Consider the following 18,221-nt stretch of genomic DNA (forward strand, 5'->3'; position numbering starts at 1 on the left):
GTTTGCAATTAAACTTTGTGATACATGACAAACTGCAACATTAAACTCTAAGCATAAACTGTAAAACCTAACCCTAAACGCTAAACCTTAAATCTAAGCCTTTTACAGTAAACCCTAATCTCTAACCTTAAATTCGAAACTTAACCATAAACCCTAACTCTAACTCCAAGAGGGTTTCTGTTTGCTGATATGTGAACATCGTTAACGGTAATGAATATCGGAAATTGATTGGCTAAACTGACAAACGGTTTGAAAATTTAAAACTTCGTAAATGTTTTTAATATCAATATCTCCAAAAGTTGAGGTGATTTTTTTGCAATTGGCATGAAGAAACAAAGCTGTTTAACAATTTTCTTTGAGATTAGAATTCATCTGTAAAACCAAAACGATCTTCTTAATTTTTACGTTAAAAACTTCAGTCAATACAGTATATGTTAGAAATATATTCTTGCTATCGCTGTCATACGTTAGAAAAATAATTTCGTCATGGTAAACTCATGTGCTTGTAACATCTACCGTCATCCTGTTCAAAATATGATTGAGCTTGCAATTTGTTTCACAATAATACATATAATAATTGCATATCTATCATCACATATTTCTGTCACACTAATGAATATAAGACAGAAGTATTTTTCTATCGTAAGAAGCTGATAGGTACGAAAACTACTTTCGAGGTCATAATTTTATATGGAGGAAAAGAAGTTTAAATATGTGATAGATATATCCGAATTTCACTTAAAGTTTATTTTCCATTACTTATTAGCGCTGCTATTACTATATTTGTTATGACCAGGCAGTATACAAGTGCAAGTCAGACACTAATATTGATTGTCTCATTATAAAACTACGGCTTTCTAATCTATTCAAGATTATCTCTCTTCGATATCTCCTACTGAGAAATGCTTGCGCCAGAAACGCGTCTAGGAGTCCGATAAAGAGAAACATTGAGCAGATAAGATGTTTTTACACCTTTTACCATAAGCAAGAAATTTTTCTCCGCAGTAAACTATAGTGAAATTGCCTTTGGAAGTGGAAAATATGTCACAAACATATTTGAACTAAAATATACATTGGTTATAATCATAAATGTTCCAAATCTACTTCTGTCATAATCGTATGTCAGAAACACACATCTGTTATAATCGCAAAGCATATGTCGCAATATATACTGCAAATAATTCGATCATCACAGTCTTGTGTACCACATTGTATCTGTTAATTACATTTTCTTAAAGAAAACCAAAACTGAAAATGAATATCAACAAATGTTAAAAATATGAATACGAAAATGAAAATACTGTATATCAAAATTTACCTGACAGAATGTACGAAGCGTAGGTAGGTACGTGCGTAGGTGGTACGTGCGTACGTACGTACGTATGTATGTATGTATGTATGTATGTATGTATGTATGTATGTATGTATGTATGTATGTATGTATGCTTTAATTATTTCTTAAGTAAAACAAAGCAAGTTATGAAATTCTAATATTACAGGTCAATAGTTAGTATTATTCTGATATATTTTAATATTCCAGGGTTAGGACCCCTTCTTTATGAAAAGTACAGAGGAACGGTGCTGATAGCTGACCCAAGAACGAGTCCTCGCGATGAAATATTAACATACCAAGTAATAGTGCTAGTCGTTGATATGTGATATAAATTTTTTATAACTTGCATCGGTTTAGCTTTAAAAAATTATTCAAACAGTTATATACATATCACACAGTGATTCATAAAAGCTATACTATACTATATATGTATGTATGTATGTATGTATGTATGTATGTATGTATGTATGTATGTATGTATGTACGTATGTATGAATGTATGTGCGTACTACGTACGTATGTATGTATCTATCTATCTTTTTTCTATCTATCTATCTATCTATCTATCTATCTATCTATCTATCTATCTATCTATCTCTCTCTCTCTCTCTCTCTCTATATATATATATATATATATATATATATATATATATATATATACATATGTGTGTAAATGTATATATATATGTGTGTGTATGTATGTATATGTTTACGTCTGTATGGTGGTAAGCATGTATATATGTATGAAATGAAACTAATTATCTAAGAGGAATAATTCGGAGTAGACCTTGACCTGTATTTGAACGACAAACATATGTAAAGATTTGTGCGTGCATATGTATGTGCATGTGTGTGTGTGTGCTTGTGTGTGTATGTATGTGTGTGTGTGTGTGTGTGTGTGTGTGTGTGTGTGTGTGTGTGTGTGTGTGTGTGTGTGTGTGTGTGTGTGTGTGTGTGATCGTGCGTGTGTGTGCTGTTGGGCAAAACGTTCTTTCGGTTTTAAACAATTCTATCAATGATACGGGTACGTTTCGTTTCAGTGTTCTCTGCCATCTTGTGGTCAGATCCATGATTCTCTGTTCGAGGAATTTCCTGTATTCACTGGTGAAAATCTCTCACAAGCAAGTTTTTTACTTCATTTTCAGAGTCTAAGGTCTGTCCACTCAATGAATTTTGAAGAGACAGAAACAGGTGTAAATCTGAAGATGCAATGTCAGGCAAAAAGGGAGGGTGCGGTAAAACGTTGCAGCCACGTTGCAGTAACCTTTTTTTGGGTCTGCAAAGACGTGTGCAGTCTGGCGTTGTCGTATTGCATGACAATGTTCTCACGGTTAGCAAGTGTTGGACGCTTCTGATGGATCGTAGCGTTTAATTTGTCTTGCTGGCCACAATCACATTTTGTCCGATATGACGGACCTGTCTTTGAGAAGAAGCTCAAAAAATCAACAATGTTCCAATCTCAACAAACTGAAAGCATAACCTTTTTCATCGAGCTTCCTGACTGTAGTAGGTGTTTTTCAGCTCGACGCGATTTGGATACTGGAGGAATATATCTGTTATACTACAGGTTTTATAACGGGGTTTAGTATGGACTAGCTCCTTAATTTTGCCGTGGTTAATCACAAGATGAAGGTGCAACTTGAACTGAAAAGTTTCCTAATCGGAATCTTGAAAACTACTTCTGGCATACACATCCCTTAACGATTACCTCCCCATACACAGCATATATGTTTCTGCATGTTCCTGCCGCTTTCTTGCCTTTTTAAAAAAATAAAACAAATTCATATGATGTCGATAACGTTCGCTATGGTTCTCCAATACCAGAGTGATCACAAGCACGCAAAATACAACCTGCCTCAAAGCAATTCTCAATAATCTAACGTTGAAGTGTCAAGTATCCAACGAGTGCGTATGCACAAGTAGCTTGAGCGGTCATTTTGGCCAGCCTAGTATATATTTTCTTTAGATCGAATGTTTTACTTCTTGGCACGAATTTCTCTTTCGGATCTGCATTAGAACAGATTCAGTTTACTGTCTATGGCTATCGTTTTTATTGGTTAGTTTCTAATGTTATTTTCTTAAGGCATTGTCTATGGTTGTTATTCCGTTTGCCAATCATTTGGTTGTTCTACTTTCATTGATATGACTTTTTTATTGTTATTTATTTTTATATATCCTGTTTTTCTTAACTTGAATTTTTCTGATATTTTCCGCATATTGCCTTCTGTTGCCCAATGAAGCAGTTGTTCTAGGACATGACACAACTTACCAAAAAAAGATGCATTTGCACAATCGACATTTTTGAGTGGAGCAACTTTTAAAATAGTCAACGGATAAAATTATACAAACAATTCTGGACAAAGAAAAATATTAGAAACATAGGACAAAGAACGGGAAGTACGCTACTGCAGAATAAACTACAAACATTGTTAAAGCAAGTGACGACAACTTCATACCAAGTCTTAATAAGATAACATCAGAGACTGCTAAGGGAAATGAACCTACGCCAGAATTTATTGAACCAGCCCTAGTTTCGAAGAAATACAGCACATCAGTTTAAAACTTGAGTCGTGAGAAAAAAAATTCGTTTTGAATATACAACCTAATGTAGACTGCGTATTAAGTAACTTTCCAGTTAAATTGAAAAAGGGTAAAATTTAAATATATATCAACACATGTATATACATTTATGTGATTATACATATGCATATATATACATGTATGTTTCTTTACTATCCACAAGAGGCTAAACACAGGGGAGACAAACAAGGACAGACAAACGAATTCAGTCGATTACATCGACCCCAGTGCGTAACTGGTACTTAATTTATCGACCCCGAAAGAATGAAAAGCAAAGTCGACCTCGGCGGAATTTGAACTCAGAACGCAACGGCAGACGAAATACGGCTACTCATTTCGCCCGGCGTGCAAACGGTTCTGCCAGCTCGTGTGTGTGTGTGTGTGTGTGTGTGTGTGTGTACATATGTATGTATGTATATGCCCAAATGCATATTTATATGTTTATAATATAGCAAAGCATTTGAACGTGAATATGTGTGTGCGAGTGTCTGTGTGACGTATGTGATGTCAGTGCCTGCGTGCGCGTATGTGTGTCTTTGTGTGCGCGCGCGATTGAGCGTACGTGTGTGTGTGCGCGCGTATGTGCGTGTGTTTAGCAGAAGCATTATTAGTTAGACACATATATAAGTATGTATATGTGTGAGAGCAGAAGTAAGCAGTTGAAGAATGAGATAAAGAAATCAAATCAGTTTTATCTGTATCACGCAACACACAGATTGCTTTGTCTTCTCTTGATAGTCCTAGAATTTGGATTGTGAAATTGATGAAGTTAATAGCAGAGCTTAATGTAGATTCCTCATGGAAAATACTGATCTTCTTGAAATTAGGTACGCTTTACACACGCCATACCTAATGTGTTGAACAAAATACAGATCGTATCTCTCTTTTTCTAAATACACACACACAAATTACTATGCATGCTTATCTATGTGTATAATCGCACACACACAGACACACGCACATACACACGTTTATATATATATACACACACACATTTATATAAATGGAGAGAGAGGGAGGGAGAGAGAGAGGGGGGAATGATAAAGCTACATATAATGTATATAGCATGTGTGTGTTCGTTTAGGTTTCTGTGTGTCAAACGAATTAAATTTCTAACATAAATAACGGTGGATTGCTAAAATGTTTATTTTCTATGAAAGCAGAGAAAATTTGAGTGTTTATATATATGCCTGTGTATATAAAGAAGTATCTTTGCAAATTTGTCTCCTGTACCATATCCTTGTACTGCTTTACTTCTGACCTTGTAGCAGCGCAGCCTCGCCTTCCCTTCATCATTCCCTAACCTATGATCGTAACAATAACACAATGTGTGGCTGCTTGATATATTGTACGTTCCTGTTTCGCCTCAGCCTGTCAACTTAGTGTCTGCTATTGTGGTTGCTTGAAGTATATATATGGAGTATCTTGGGGAACTTTAAATCTGTCGGAGCCGACTTTTCTCCGGGTTTGGAGTTTTGAAAAGAGAGAGAGAGAGAGAGAGAGAGAGAGAGAAAGAAAAGTGTGGTGGGGTGAGAGACTGTCAGACTGACAAACAGACAGAGATACAAAGACAATGAATGAAAAAGTCTAAAAGAGAAAAAACTGAAGCAGTATTTTACTGGTGCGCTCTGGATCCTGAAAGAATTGTAGGCAAAAATTATCCTTAGCTGGATTTGGAGTGCAAAGAGCCGAAACGAATACTGTAAAACAATGTAAGATGCTCTGAAGAGTCTATTAATTTTCTGCCTTTATAGACACATACACACCTAGAGAGGGAGAGGGGAGAGAAAACAGGAAAGTGGAAGACATTATAAGGATCCCTATGCAACACAAAATCAGCAGGTCATCGGATAGTGCTCGGAACTCATATTTCTTATATTTTTGTTCATAGCTTTCCGCGACACAACGACTACAGGCTTTGTTCCTCTCTCTCTCTCTCTCTCTCTCTCTCTCTCTCTCTCTCTCTCTCTCTCTCTCTCTCTCTCGTCTCTCTCTCTCTCTCTCTCTCTAGCTCTGTCTTTCTCTATGAATTAGATTTTAAATGTTTTATTGTCATACGCTATTTCTTCTTCCACAATAAATATTACATTTATCTCAGATATAAATCATAGCTCACTTAGGCTCCAGCAGATAAACAACGTCAAACATAATCAAGTATCCCATTTCGATTTAATGTCCATGATAAAAAAATTAAATCCAAGAATATCAAAAATTATAAATTATCGACTGAGACGTAAGTATAAATGATGTAAGATCATTTATACTTACGTCTCAGTCGATAATTTATAATTTTTGATATTCTTGGATTTAATGTAAGATATAGAGAAATTTAAAAGGAATGCCTGTAGGCATAACAACGATAATGGATTATATATAAAATTTAGCTTTTATTTACTTCATAGCAGAAAACATGGATCTTTTATTTGGTTACTGAAATAATGCATTGATAATTGCATGCTATATGGTTTGTGAATATAACTTCGAACATAATTCAGCATGGAGTATTGTCTCTATTTACAAGATGGGGTGAAAGCCTATTTTACCTAAGTCTATATGTTAGAATGCACGTAGTTATTTATCTATTTCATAATTAGCACTTGGCAATATTTTGCCACATTTCAATTTGCAGTTTATGCTACGGGAAGCAACTTATCTTTGCATTTGGTACTTCCACATAAAGACATTAATGAACGCTTCTTCTTTTATTTTTTAACGTACTATTGATGCAAGTATTAGGTTACGAGTGTCTTAAGATCCTCATCGAAGAAGTACTGCAGATAACGGCTACAAGATTGAGACTAGCGTGTGTATCCTTAAATAACCAAAATTTAGTGCAAAGTTTGTGAGATTAAGCACAAGGTTCAGAAGAGTTAACAGCTCGGAATAGGCCAAAAATTGCACAAAAGTTCCCTGCTGATCGAGGTGATTAGATATTAACTCAGCAATTGGTAATCATAAATCGGCTGAAGAAAGACTACTGCTTACCAAGCATTGGTGAAACACATCTTAATATTGACTTGGAAAGAATCGAATTGTGAGCCAAATAGCCAAGAGAACTGTATTGGTGAAAACTACTGGATATGATAAAATCAAGTTTTCTTTAGTCTTTTTACCTGCAATTAAATAAATCCGGTTCTTAATATTAGGAGTAAAAAAATACCAAAAAAGAGTTCGGAAAGGAATTGTTGCATATATTGAATGAATGAAGAATGATTTAAAAATGAATAATCAAATTTGCGAATTTAAAACTCAATGGAAGAAAAGCGTGTTCATCTGGAATGAGTTTTAGTTCACATGTAAGGAAGAGTAATATTCCTAATATCCGATCACTGAGTGTTAATTCCTGACAGATTAATAAATGTTTTGTTGTCATTAGATGTTCGCATTAATATGCCATTTAAGAACATAAGAAGTAGTTGATACTACGCACAAAGTGGATTAAGCAATTGCTTAGGGAGCTAAGATCTGGAGGCACCACACAAATCTAGACAAAATTCATTAATCCAACAAAAGTCCCGAAACCGTATTAGAAAGGAGAATAGCCAAGATCAATACTGGAAGAAGGATGGGTTGTAGGGGATACAAGAGAGTCATGCTATGCTCTAACCTTTCACATGATTTGGTATAAAACATTATAAACGTTTTGTCAGGAAAGACATTTACTTGGTAGTATGTATTATCAGAAAAACTATATATATTTCTATTTTCTAGTCAGAATATATCAGTGTAAAATAGATTTCTTGTTCGAAAGTTAATTATCACTTTTCGATTGCATATTTCTGCTGGCGTAAAGATAGTGATAACTGGAAAGAAAAAAAAAGCTGCGTGTATATTGTATGGCTGGAAGAAGGTTGCTTAACTGGAGAATGAGGTGGAATAAGTGGATGCGTGATGGAGAAAACTCCTACATGAAAGAAGGCAATATGCGGGCTCCATCACTACCGCTGATCTTTGAACGGATCTTTAATTCATGGAAGGAAATAAATCATTCAAGAAATGATGAATTTCAATTACATCGGATCGTACAGAAGTCGAATATCTGAGGAATGAAGAAAAGGCAGTAAATGATGTTCAGCTTATAATTAAGGGCAGCGATGACGAAGAGGATACATACAATTATATCGTTCATCCTTAAAATTATAATGGTTTATTCAGTTCTGAAGATGAACAGTGTGATTTTACTGTATTTTAATGAAGTATTTGATTTGAAATATATAAAATTTACCATTTGGTTATAATTTAAAGCCACATTTAATTTCCTTGTTAGTTTTGTATGTATAAATAAATCTTATAAAATCTTTTCCCTTGATCTTACTTATTATTTTCGTTTCAATATTTATAACCTTAGGCGGCGAGCTGGCAGAAACGTTAGCACGCCGGGGGAGATGCTTAACGGTATTTCGTCTGCCATTACATTCTAAGTTCAAATTCCGCCAAGGTCTACTTTCCCTTTCATCCTTTCGAGGTCGATTAAATAAGTACCAGTTACACACTGGGGTCGATATCATCGACTTAATCCGTTTGTCTGTCCATGTTTATCCTCTCTGTGTTTAGCCCCTTGTGGTTAGTAAAGAAATAGGTATTTTGTCTGTCTTTACATTCTGAGTTCAAATTTCGCCAGGTCGACTTTGCCTTTCATCTCTTCGGAGTCGTCGATAAATTAAGTACCAGTTGCATACTGGGGTCGATCTAATCGACTAGCACCCTCCCTCAAAATTTTGAGCTTGTTCCTAGAGTAGAAAGAATAATTATAACCTTAAATTGCAATGAATAACCTAATTGTAATTAAATATGCAGCACTAACAAAAAAAAATACTTAGGTGAAAACAACTTTGATGAAGGGAGTCGATATGGTATCAAGTCAGACAGAAAGTGTAGGTATTCATAAGAGCTACATGGTCGTATTTTCTGAGTAGTGTATATTTTGATGTGTATTTTGGATTAATTATTGAAATTATTGTTATTATTACAGTAAATAATTGTTATTTTGTTACGGTAAATAACTGCTATTTTCATTTATTCATTTACAGTTTCGTTTGGAGTTCGGTTACTTATAAAACCTAGCTTTGGAATGAACCTTAAATTTCAGCCTTTCTTGGGTAAGTGTCAAACCTTGAAATTTAAAGAATTAAAAAGCTGGTCATATTTGTTAGGAGAGTGCAATTTACGAAGAGACAAAACGAATAATTTTGCATCTACTTCTTTTAAAAATTCACTAGTTATTTTTAATTTTCTAAAAACTCTGTGGATTTCACAGTTCGTGCGCCAAGTCTCATGTGCGTGGATGCACTCGGTACTTTTGGTTTCGATTTTAAGTCTTCATTGAGATAAAGGAAAAGAGCTGGTAGAAACAGAGTTTGAGTGACATCTTTTTTTATTTTTAGTTCTTTAGCTTAATTTAGTCATCATGGTTAAGGCCATATTAGAGAACTTTGTATATATCTATCACATTTATATTGGGTTAGCAACTAGGTTCACGCCCTTTTTTTTACTTTGGAATCTATTGTTTTTGTCGAGAATTCTATTTTTGAATCATTTTGGAATCTATTTTGTTTTTTGTTTTTTTCTATTTTATTTTAGTTAATTTTTGTTTATTTTCAGATCATTAAAATGGAACGTCAAGTTAAGAAAAACGAGCATTTTCGACACCTCCTTTTTGCTTTTAATCAAGGTTCTAAGGCTGCAAAAGCTGCTCGCGACATTTGTGCTGTGTATGGAGAGGGTGCCATAACTTAAAAAACCGCTTGTCATTGATATGCCAAGTTCAAAAATGGAAATTTTCACCTCAAAGACGCACTTCGTTCTAGCCGTCCAGTTGAGTTCGATGAAGAGCGATTAAACCAAATTTTGCACAACAATTCTAGGCAAACAACAAGGGAACTGGCAAAGAAAATAGAATGCTCCCACACTGCTATAGAGAAGCATCTTCACTCGATGGGAAAGGTTCAGAAGTATAGAGTATGGGTTCCGCATGCTTTAAGTGACAACAACAAAAATCAATGAGCCACAATCTCCGCTGGTTTGCTTGCTCGTCACCGCTCAACTCATGGACACAAGCAACAATTTCTTTACTGAATCGTTACTGGCGACGAAAAATGGTGCCTGTACATCAATATAAAGCAGCGTAAGGAATGGCTTCGCCCTGATAAACAAGTAACATCGCGCGTGAAACAAGATCTTCATCAGTGTAAAACGATGTTGTGCGTATAGTGGGACTGGGAAGGGATTATCCATTACGAATTGCTGAACGGAACCAAACGCTCAACTCTATGTTCAACAGGTGGAACGACTCAACACGGGTATTCAAGAGAAAAGACCTAATCGGTAGCATGGAGTTCTTCTGCTGCACGACAACGCCCTCCCTCATATCGCCAATGTGACCAAGGAAGCCATTCAAACGCATGGGTGGGAAGTGCTGCCACACCCACCGCACTTTACAGATTTGGCACCAACGAATTTCTACCTCTTTCGGTCTCTTTCAAATGCTGTGCGCGGAGTTTCGTTCAATTCTGATGCAGAATTGAGAACTTGGTTGGATGAGGTTTTTTAGTCGAAATCGGGTGATTTCTACCAACGAGGTACTGAAAATCCTGTTGAACGTTGGGAAGAAGTTGTAAACAACAAGGGTGAATACATTATTGATTAATTAGTTGTTATTTTTTATTAAACCTTTTACAAAATTTAAATTTTAAAAAACGGCGCGAACTTAGTTGCCAACCTAATAGTTTCCTATTGTTGTTTAAACTTAGTTTAAATTTGATTAAACAAACATATTAATAAAATGCATTCCAGCAGTTATGCTCTCGCCTGTTTTGTTCTTCAGATAAATTTTCTAACATAACATTATCAATTACGTCACATTTTAAAAGGCTTGCGGTCGTGAGTTTGAAGAGATTTGGATGCTCTTCGTGGCTGGTTCAACAATAACAAAAACAATTTCTCATAGCGCCAGCCCTTTCGTTTTGTTTTCATGTCTTCAATTGACGATCCTTTAGTTATAGTTGAAAATTTTCTAGTCAACTTCATAGAAAAAAGAATATTAGTGTTATTACATTTAAACACGTGTGACTGTAATCGCACACCAATAGTAATTTTTTATTTAACCATATTTCAAAAGCTACATTAGGCCTGATATTGATCAAGGTTCATTCTAGTGCTGTTAGCGTTCATTTTCAGAAGTTGAAACAAATTAGGAAACGGTTAATCCTTTATAACATAACTGATGAATGATTCATTTATTTTTATAAAATGTAAGTCACTACACATAACATTGTGGTCGTTTAAATTCACTCGTACGTTATTTTATGAGAGTTATGATTAAATATCTTATGCTGTGAAAGGTAAATTTTTACGCTTTTAGTGCTTATGCAATATATTAATGTAAAAAAAAATAAACCCATTTAAATAAAAGACTTATTTGCAAAATTTCTTCGAAGCTTCAATCAAAGTAATTTTATGCTTTCAAAATCTCGGGTGACACAGGGTATTTATATTTCGCTTTAAATTGCTCTTTCACTGATAGAAAACCTATTTGAAAGTATCTCTATTACTGTATTAAGTTATCTTCTTAAATTGTTTGTACTTTTTTTTAGTTCAGGAAGCTATATAGCATACATGCACACCGGCTCAGAACAGTTTAAAGTAATGCAAATCTGAGGTTGGAATGCAGATATTCTCAAATGGTTTAGATATCACTGCACAGTATTCTATATTGCTGAATACATTTTTAAAAGATTTTTTTTTTCTGTTTGATAATCTGCAACTATACTGGCTTCTTCAACTACCACTCGGGAATAACTTGGTCAATTTTACCTAATAAAGTAAATAAGCATGAAATGAGAAATGATGAAGATGTTCGTTTTGTTCATAAGGACATTTCGTACCTCATAGTACATAAAATGGTCACACCGGCCTCGCAAAATAGTTAGCACCTGTCTAGATTTATGATACAACACACTATTTGCAAGCAAAACTGTACGGTACAACTTAAAGCGGAGGTGAGCTATCTCAAGCTCCCAAGGATTGATTCCGGCGGAAAAGGGCAGTGCCTGGTGAGCAGGCGGGACAAAGCTTCATCCAGACTGCACGTCTCAATTGCCATGGATAAGACAGCCTGGAGGTCTGCTATCCGCAATGGAGCCAGCAGAATGAGGTGGCAAAACGCAGGAGAAAAAAGGAGCGTCTTCAACATCCTCGACCTGCACCGACCGTCCCGTGCGAGTTCTGCCCACGACCCTTGCAAAGAATTCAAATTTGATGGCAAGGAATCCAAATTAGATCGAAAACATCTATATAATATAGGCGCAGGAGTGGCTGTGTGGTAAGTAGCTTGCTAAACAACCACATGGTTCCGAGTTCAGTCCCACTGCGTGGTATCTTGGGCAAGTGTCTTCTGCTATAGCCTCGGGCCGACCAATGTCTTGTAGACGGAAACTGAAAGAAGCCTGTCGTATATATGTAGATATATATATGTATGTGTGTGTGTTTGTGTGTCTGTGTTTGTCCCCCTAGCATTGCTTGACAACCGATGCTGGTGTGTTTACGTCCCCGTCACTTAGCGGTTCGGCAAAAGAGACTGATAGAATAAGTACTGGGCTTACAAAGAATAAGTCCCGGGGTCGATTTGCTCGACTAAAAAAGGTGGTGCTCCAGCATGGCCGCAGTCAAATGACTGAAACAAGTAAAAGAGTAAGAGTAAGAGTATAATATATATATGTGTGTGCGTGTGTGCGTGTATATAGATAGATAGGTAGATTCATGCATACATACATACATACATACATACATACATACATACATACATACATACATACAGTGACGTGGGTAGACACATATATAAACTTACATATTACAGCCATGAATTATGGTTATACTGAGGTTCTACTGCTAGCGTGATTCTTAGATTATGTCATTTCATTTCCACGGCCCTTACTCTGTGTTTCGTTTTGGCGAACGAGGGAGATGCACAACGTCTCCCTTATTTGCGATTCTTACCGTGATGTAGGTTCATATGGTATTTCGTAGAGAAATTTGTCTATATCCAATAATATTCCGATTTACATTACTGTAAACAATATTTTAACTGCATATGAAATAAAATACCGTTCAATATGACTGCTTTATATTTCCCGTAAGAATTTACTGGGTGTTTAATAGTCATTTTTCATTTTTGTTTGCCTACCTCAATTGCATCCATACATACTCTCGCTGATATCTAAAAGAAATAACAAATTACATATTTCTCACTAACTCTCTGTGTATGTACATATTTCCATATACATACGTATATGCACACAGATACTTACACAAATATATATTGGTGTGGTGTTACTGTAAATATACATACGTACATATGAATATCTGTAAGTGTAAATCAATTATTGTAATCTGTTTAATATTTCCTTTAACACAAATTTCATCAGTCAACAGTCAGTAAAATATATTTACATACTCTTGACAGAAGCTCGACCTAATATTCATCACAGAAAGTCTAAGCGTTTCCTTTTGTTTTATATCGATTAATCATATCACCAATTTTACATACGTAAATAAAAACTTGAGTATAATTCAACCCAAACCAGGCCTTCACCCCCAACCACAAACATAAATATGTCTATGTGTATAGATGAAAATTTAAACGTCTTGATATATAATACATACATATTTATATCTATCTATCTATCTATCTATCACATATATGTATGTGTGTGTCAGTATACATATGTATGTGTGTGCTTATATATACATACATACATATATATATATATATATATATATATATATTTCTTTACTATCCACAAGGGGATAAACATAGAGGGGACAAACAAGGACAGACAAACGGATTAAGTCGATTACATCGACCCCAGTGCGAAATTGGTACTTTATTTATCGACCCCGAAAGGATGAAAGGCAAAGTCTACCTCGGCGGAATTTGAACTCAGAACGTAACGTTAGACGAACTACCTATTTCTTTATTACCCACAAGGGGCTAAACACAGAAGGAACAAACAAAGACAGACATAGGTACTAAGTCGATTACATCGATCCCAGTTCGTAACTGGTACTTAATTTATCGACCCCGAAAGGATGAAAGGCAAAGTCGACCTCGGCGGAATTTGAACTCACAACGTAACGCAGACGAACTACCGCTAAGCATTTCGCCCGGAGCGCTAACGTTTCTGCCAGCTCGCCGCCTAAGGTTCTGTGTTAACAATAACTGTCCGACGAACGAGGAACGGGAAACTCTGAGTAACAGCTTTTGTTATATTTCTGCTGCTTTTAAATAAAGCATATTACTCAACCTCTGGTATTTGAGTACTCTTTTTTCCACCTTGTTTCATATTTATGTCCTAACTCCGGTATGTATATATATATATATATATATATATATATATTATATATATATATATTGATCATACACACACACACACACACACACACACGCATATCACCTCAGTTTTATTGCACGTGTATTCATCTCTACTTCAATCAATAAGCTCCATGCAAAAATGTGAGGTACATCGTAAACTTTGCATAAAGAAATAAATTATAAAAAAATATAGACACTGAAAAGATAGTAAGGTTAGTGTGCCAAAACAGCTGGTGTAACATGTTATCGTATTTAACTTATGCAACATGTTACATGGCTTCCAACGGGTTTATCACAACATATAACAACAGCTTAAAAAGTGAAGAGGTAAAGATTAGAACTTACAGGTGTTTCAAACTGTACACCTTCATTTTCTTTCAGTTTTAGGTTTTAACCTATGATGTACAGCCTTAACCTGCTTTATATGATTACTACGGAGTTACATCATGATTAATCCGGGAATATATAGCATAGCATACACTAAGAACCGTTATCAACATTCCTGAACCTACCTTTTGTTGATCTCGCGTGATTTAAACTCTTTAAATCATTCTTTTCCCCATATGAGTTGTACACACACACACACACACACACATACACACACACACACACACCACACACACACACATATATATATATATATGTATGTATATTAGATGCAAATATATATATATATAATATATATATATATATTATATATATATATATATTACATTATTGTATGACTGAGCTCCCTCGCGTCGATTCGATTCGTTTCGTTTCGTTTCGTTTCATCTCCTCCAAGTAAGTTTATATATATATATATATACATAGGTCAGAATCTGATCAGATATCAGTTTCTTGCCTGTCAATTCTTCGTTTCTGTTATACATGTACCAGCTCGATTAAAACATTATGGCTAAAAGCCAATCTCCATTTAGCAGCTATATCTTTGCATTTTAAGTTGCAGTTGAAGTAGAAGGCAAGAAGACAATTTCAGCCCCAGTTGTTTGTATCTCTTATATTACATCATCAAATATATTGCTTGTAACATAGACACACACGAATGTGTGTGTGTGTGTCGCATCGAATAGGCAGAATTGGCGGGAGCGTTTAAATCAGTGCTTCCCAGCCTTTTATCGGTTCATCACTTTTTAATAACAAATTTTCAGGTGCCCTACATTTTAATAACAAAAATCTGGGCCCCATCAACATTTTATTTTTAATGTAGAAACACAATGTTTAGTTCAATTAGTTGGCTAACGGATAACTCGACTCCTTTAGTGAGAACCCTGTGCCTAATGCATACGGCACAGATCCTTGATTTGCGGAGACAATTTCGTTGCTTTCAGTCGTAAATCGCCACGTTTTGTAATTTCAAGCCGGTTTCTCTTGTCTCAAATTGTCAACTGCACTGAATCCACATTCGACCAACAAGACGAAAGAAAATGAATCGATAGTTCTCTTGCTGATGTAGAGATGTTGGAGTATGTTCTTTCAACCTCATCACATAGCCACGTAGTTGTACCTTTCAATTTAATCAATGTCTTCACTGATTCATCATGTTGCAATTCTGATAAATCTTCTTGGTATTGAACTGCAGCATCAGAAACGTCAATCAACAGTGGTTGAGTTCGCCAAGTGGGAAAATTCATTGCCTCCATATTACGAAATCTGTTGTTGAGGTCCTTTACTAAGATATTCAAACGGTCAATAATTACGGTGGCAGCATCATTCGTTATCTTGCATTTATTCAACCAGTTTCACTGACTGAAATTTCTTTTGAAAAAATTTTTTTTTTATATTTCGACGGCTGTAATGAATCCAAAAACCTTTCCTTTCGCATCAACACGCTTCCTATTTGCACCTTGGAGTTGTTTATTCAAGTTTCCAAGTTTCTCAAAGATGTCTGTCAAATAACTGATAAACGTTTTTTAATCCGTTGTGGACAGCATTTTCATTTCACATTTATCTATAAGAAAGTCATTAAGCTTATCAAATAATTCCATGAACCTTTTAAAGCTATTTCCACTTGATAGTCACCTTACTTCTGTATGAAGCAATAATCGAACATGCTCGGCACTTTGATCTACACAAAACCGCTTTAAAAGACGTTCGGCTTTGGGATTTGCATTAATGCTATTGACACACTTAATCACAGCTCGCAGAATATCATTAAAATCAGGGGACAGTTTCTTGGCAACCAAGTTTTCTCGGTGTATGACGCAATGGACAATCAACATGTTTGGGTTTTCATCCTTCGTCATTTTTAAGCATCACGTTTTTTGCCCATCATATCAGGTGCACCGTCTGCCACGCATGGCAGTAAATTTTCTTTTGGTATTTTGTTTGCATCCAAATGTTTAAGTTTTGCTGTGGATATCCTTTGCAGTTGTAGTTGTTTCCAATGACTTACAAAACAACATCTCTTCCTGAGAAGCCTCGTGCTCAAAATATCTCAAATAAATCAATAACAGGTCATCACTGTCCCGAAATGTGGATTCATCCATTTGAAATGAGAATTTTCGTGATTTTAATGTCTTAATAAGCTGGTTTTCAACATCTTGCCCCATTTCATCAATTCTGTTGGAGACAATGTTATTACTGAGTGGCATGGCCCTGACATGTCTATAAGAGTAGAGAATGAGAAGGGGTTGAAATCTGTTGTAGACACCAGACATGGCACACATATGTGAGTGAGTGAACGTAGGCTTGTATATCTATTATTTTTCTTTTATTTTTAACATGTTTCAGTTATTAAACTGCGGTCATTCTGTAGCATCGCCTAGAAGAATTATACTCGAACGAATCGAGACCACTACTTGACTTCTTGTTTTCAAGCCTGGTATTTATTCTACGTTTTTTTTTTGTTTTTTGCAGAACAAGTAAATTACGTACACAGAACCCCAGTTGGGAAAGGGTGGTTTGGGAAAAACAAGAATACAAACACACACACATAAGTACGCAAGCACACACACACACACATACACACAAATGCACACATATTAAAATCGGCTTCTTGCAGGTTCTGTCCACCAAATCACTCACAAGGCTTTGGTTGGTCCGAGGCCGTAGTAAAAGACAAGTGCACCCTGTGGTTGGGAAGCAAACTTCTTACCACTCAGCCCAGAGCCACATCTGTCTATATATCTATCTACACACACACATACACACACACACGACTACATGTATATTAAATACCTATTTCTTTACTACCCACAAGGGGCTAAACACAGAGAGGACAAACAAGGACAGACAAACGGATTAAGTCGATTATACCGACCCCAGTGCGTAAATGGTACTTCTTTAATCGACCCCGAATGGATGAAAGACAAAGTCGACCTCGGCGGAATTTGAACTCAGAACGTAGCGGCAGACGAAATACCGCTAAGCATTTCGCCCGACGTACTAACGTTTCTGCCAGCTCACCGCCTTAGGTATATTAAATACCATACAACATACGACGTGTTCGCTACTCACCGTTTCTTCTCTGCTGCATATTTTCTGCTCCTCCATTCAATGCCCAGCCGATTTAGTCATCTATCATCGACCAATTTTAAGTATCTCATTTCCGTTCATAACCCGCTCTAACGATTTTACCCACCCTCTCTTTTCGAGAACGCCACAACGTCAGCATTCTGAAATACTCTCCCTGTTCACGTCTTATCTGTTGGCGTTACTTTTTAAATGTTCAAGAGGAGTGTCATCCTAGGGATTTCACTGTACTTGGAAATCATGTATAAATATTTATAAACGCTATAAAGGAAGCGCACAATACGTAAAGGCAAGCATGGTAACCACCATACTTTTCGCTCAGTCTTTGTGAATTAAACAAACAAAACAGATTAGATTTCTAAACAACTCACACACATAGAAAACGTAGCATATTTTTTCACAGGAATATGTGGACCGTAGCAGATGTAGTAGTGGAGAAAGAGGAGGAGGTGACCCCCTTCGGTC

This window comes from Octopus sinensis, linkage group LG4, assembly GCF_006345805.1.
Source record: "Octopus sinensis linkage group LG4, ASM634580v1, whole genome shotgun sequence".
Lineage (NCBI taxonomy): Eukaryota > Metazoa > Mollusca > Cephalopoda > Octopoda > Octopodidae > Octopus > Octopus sinensis.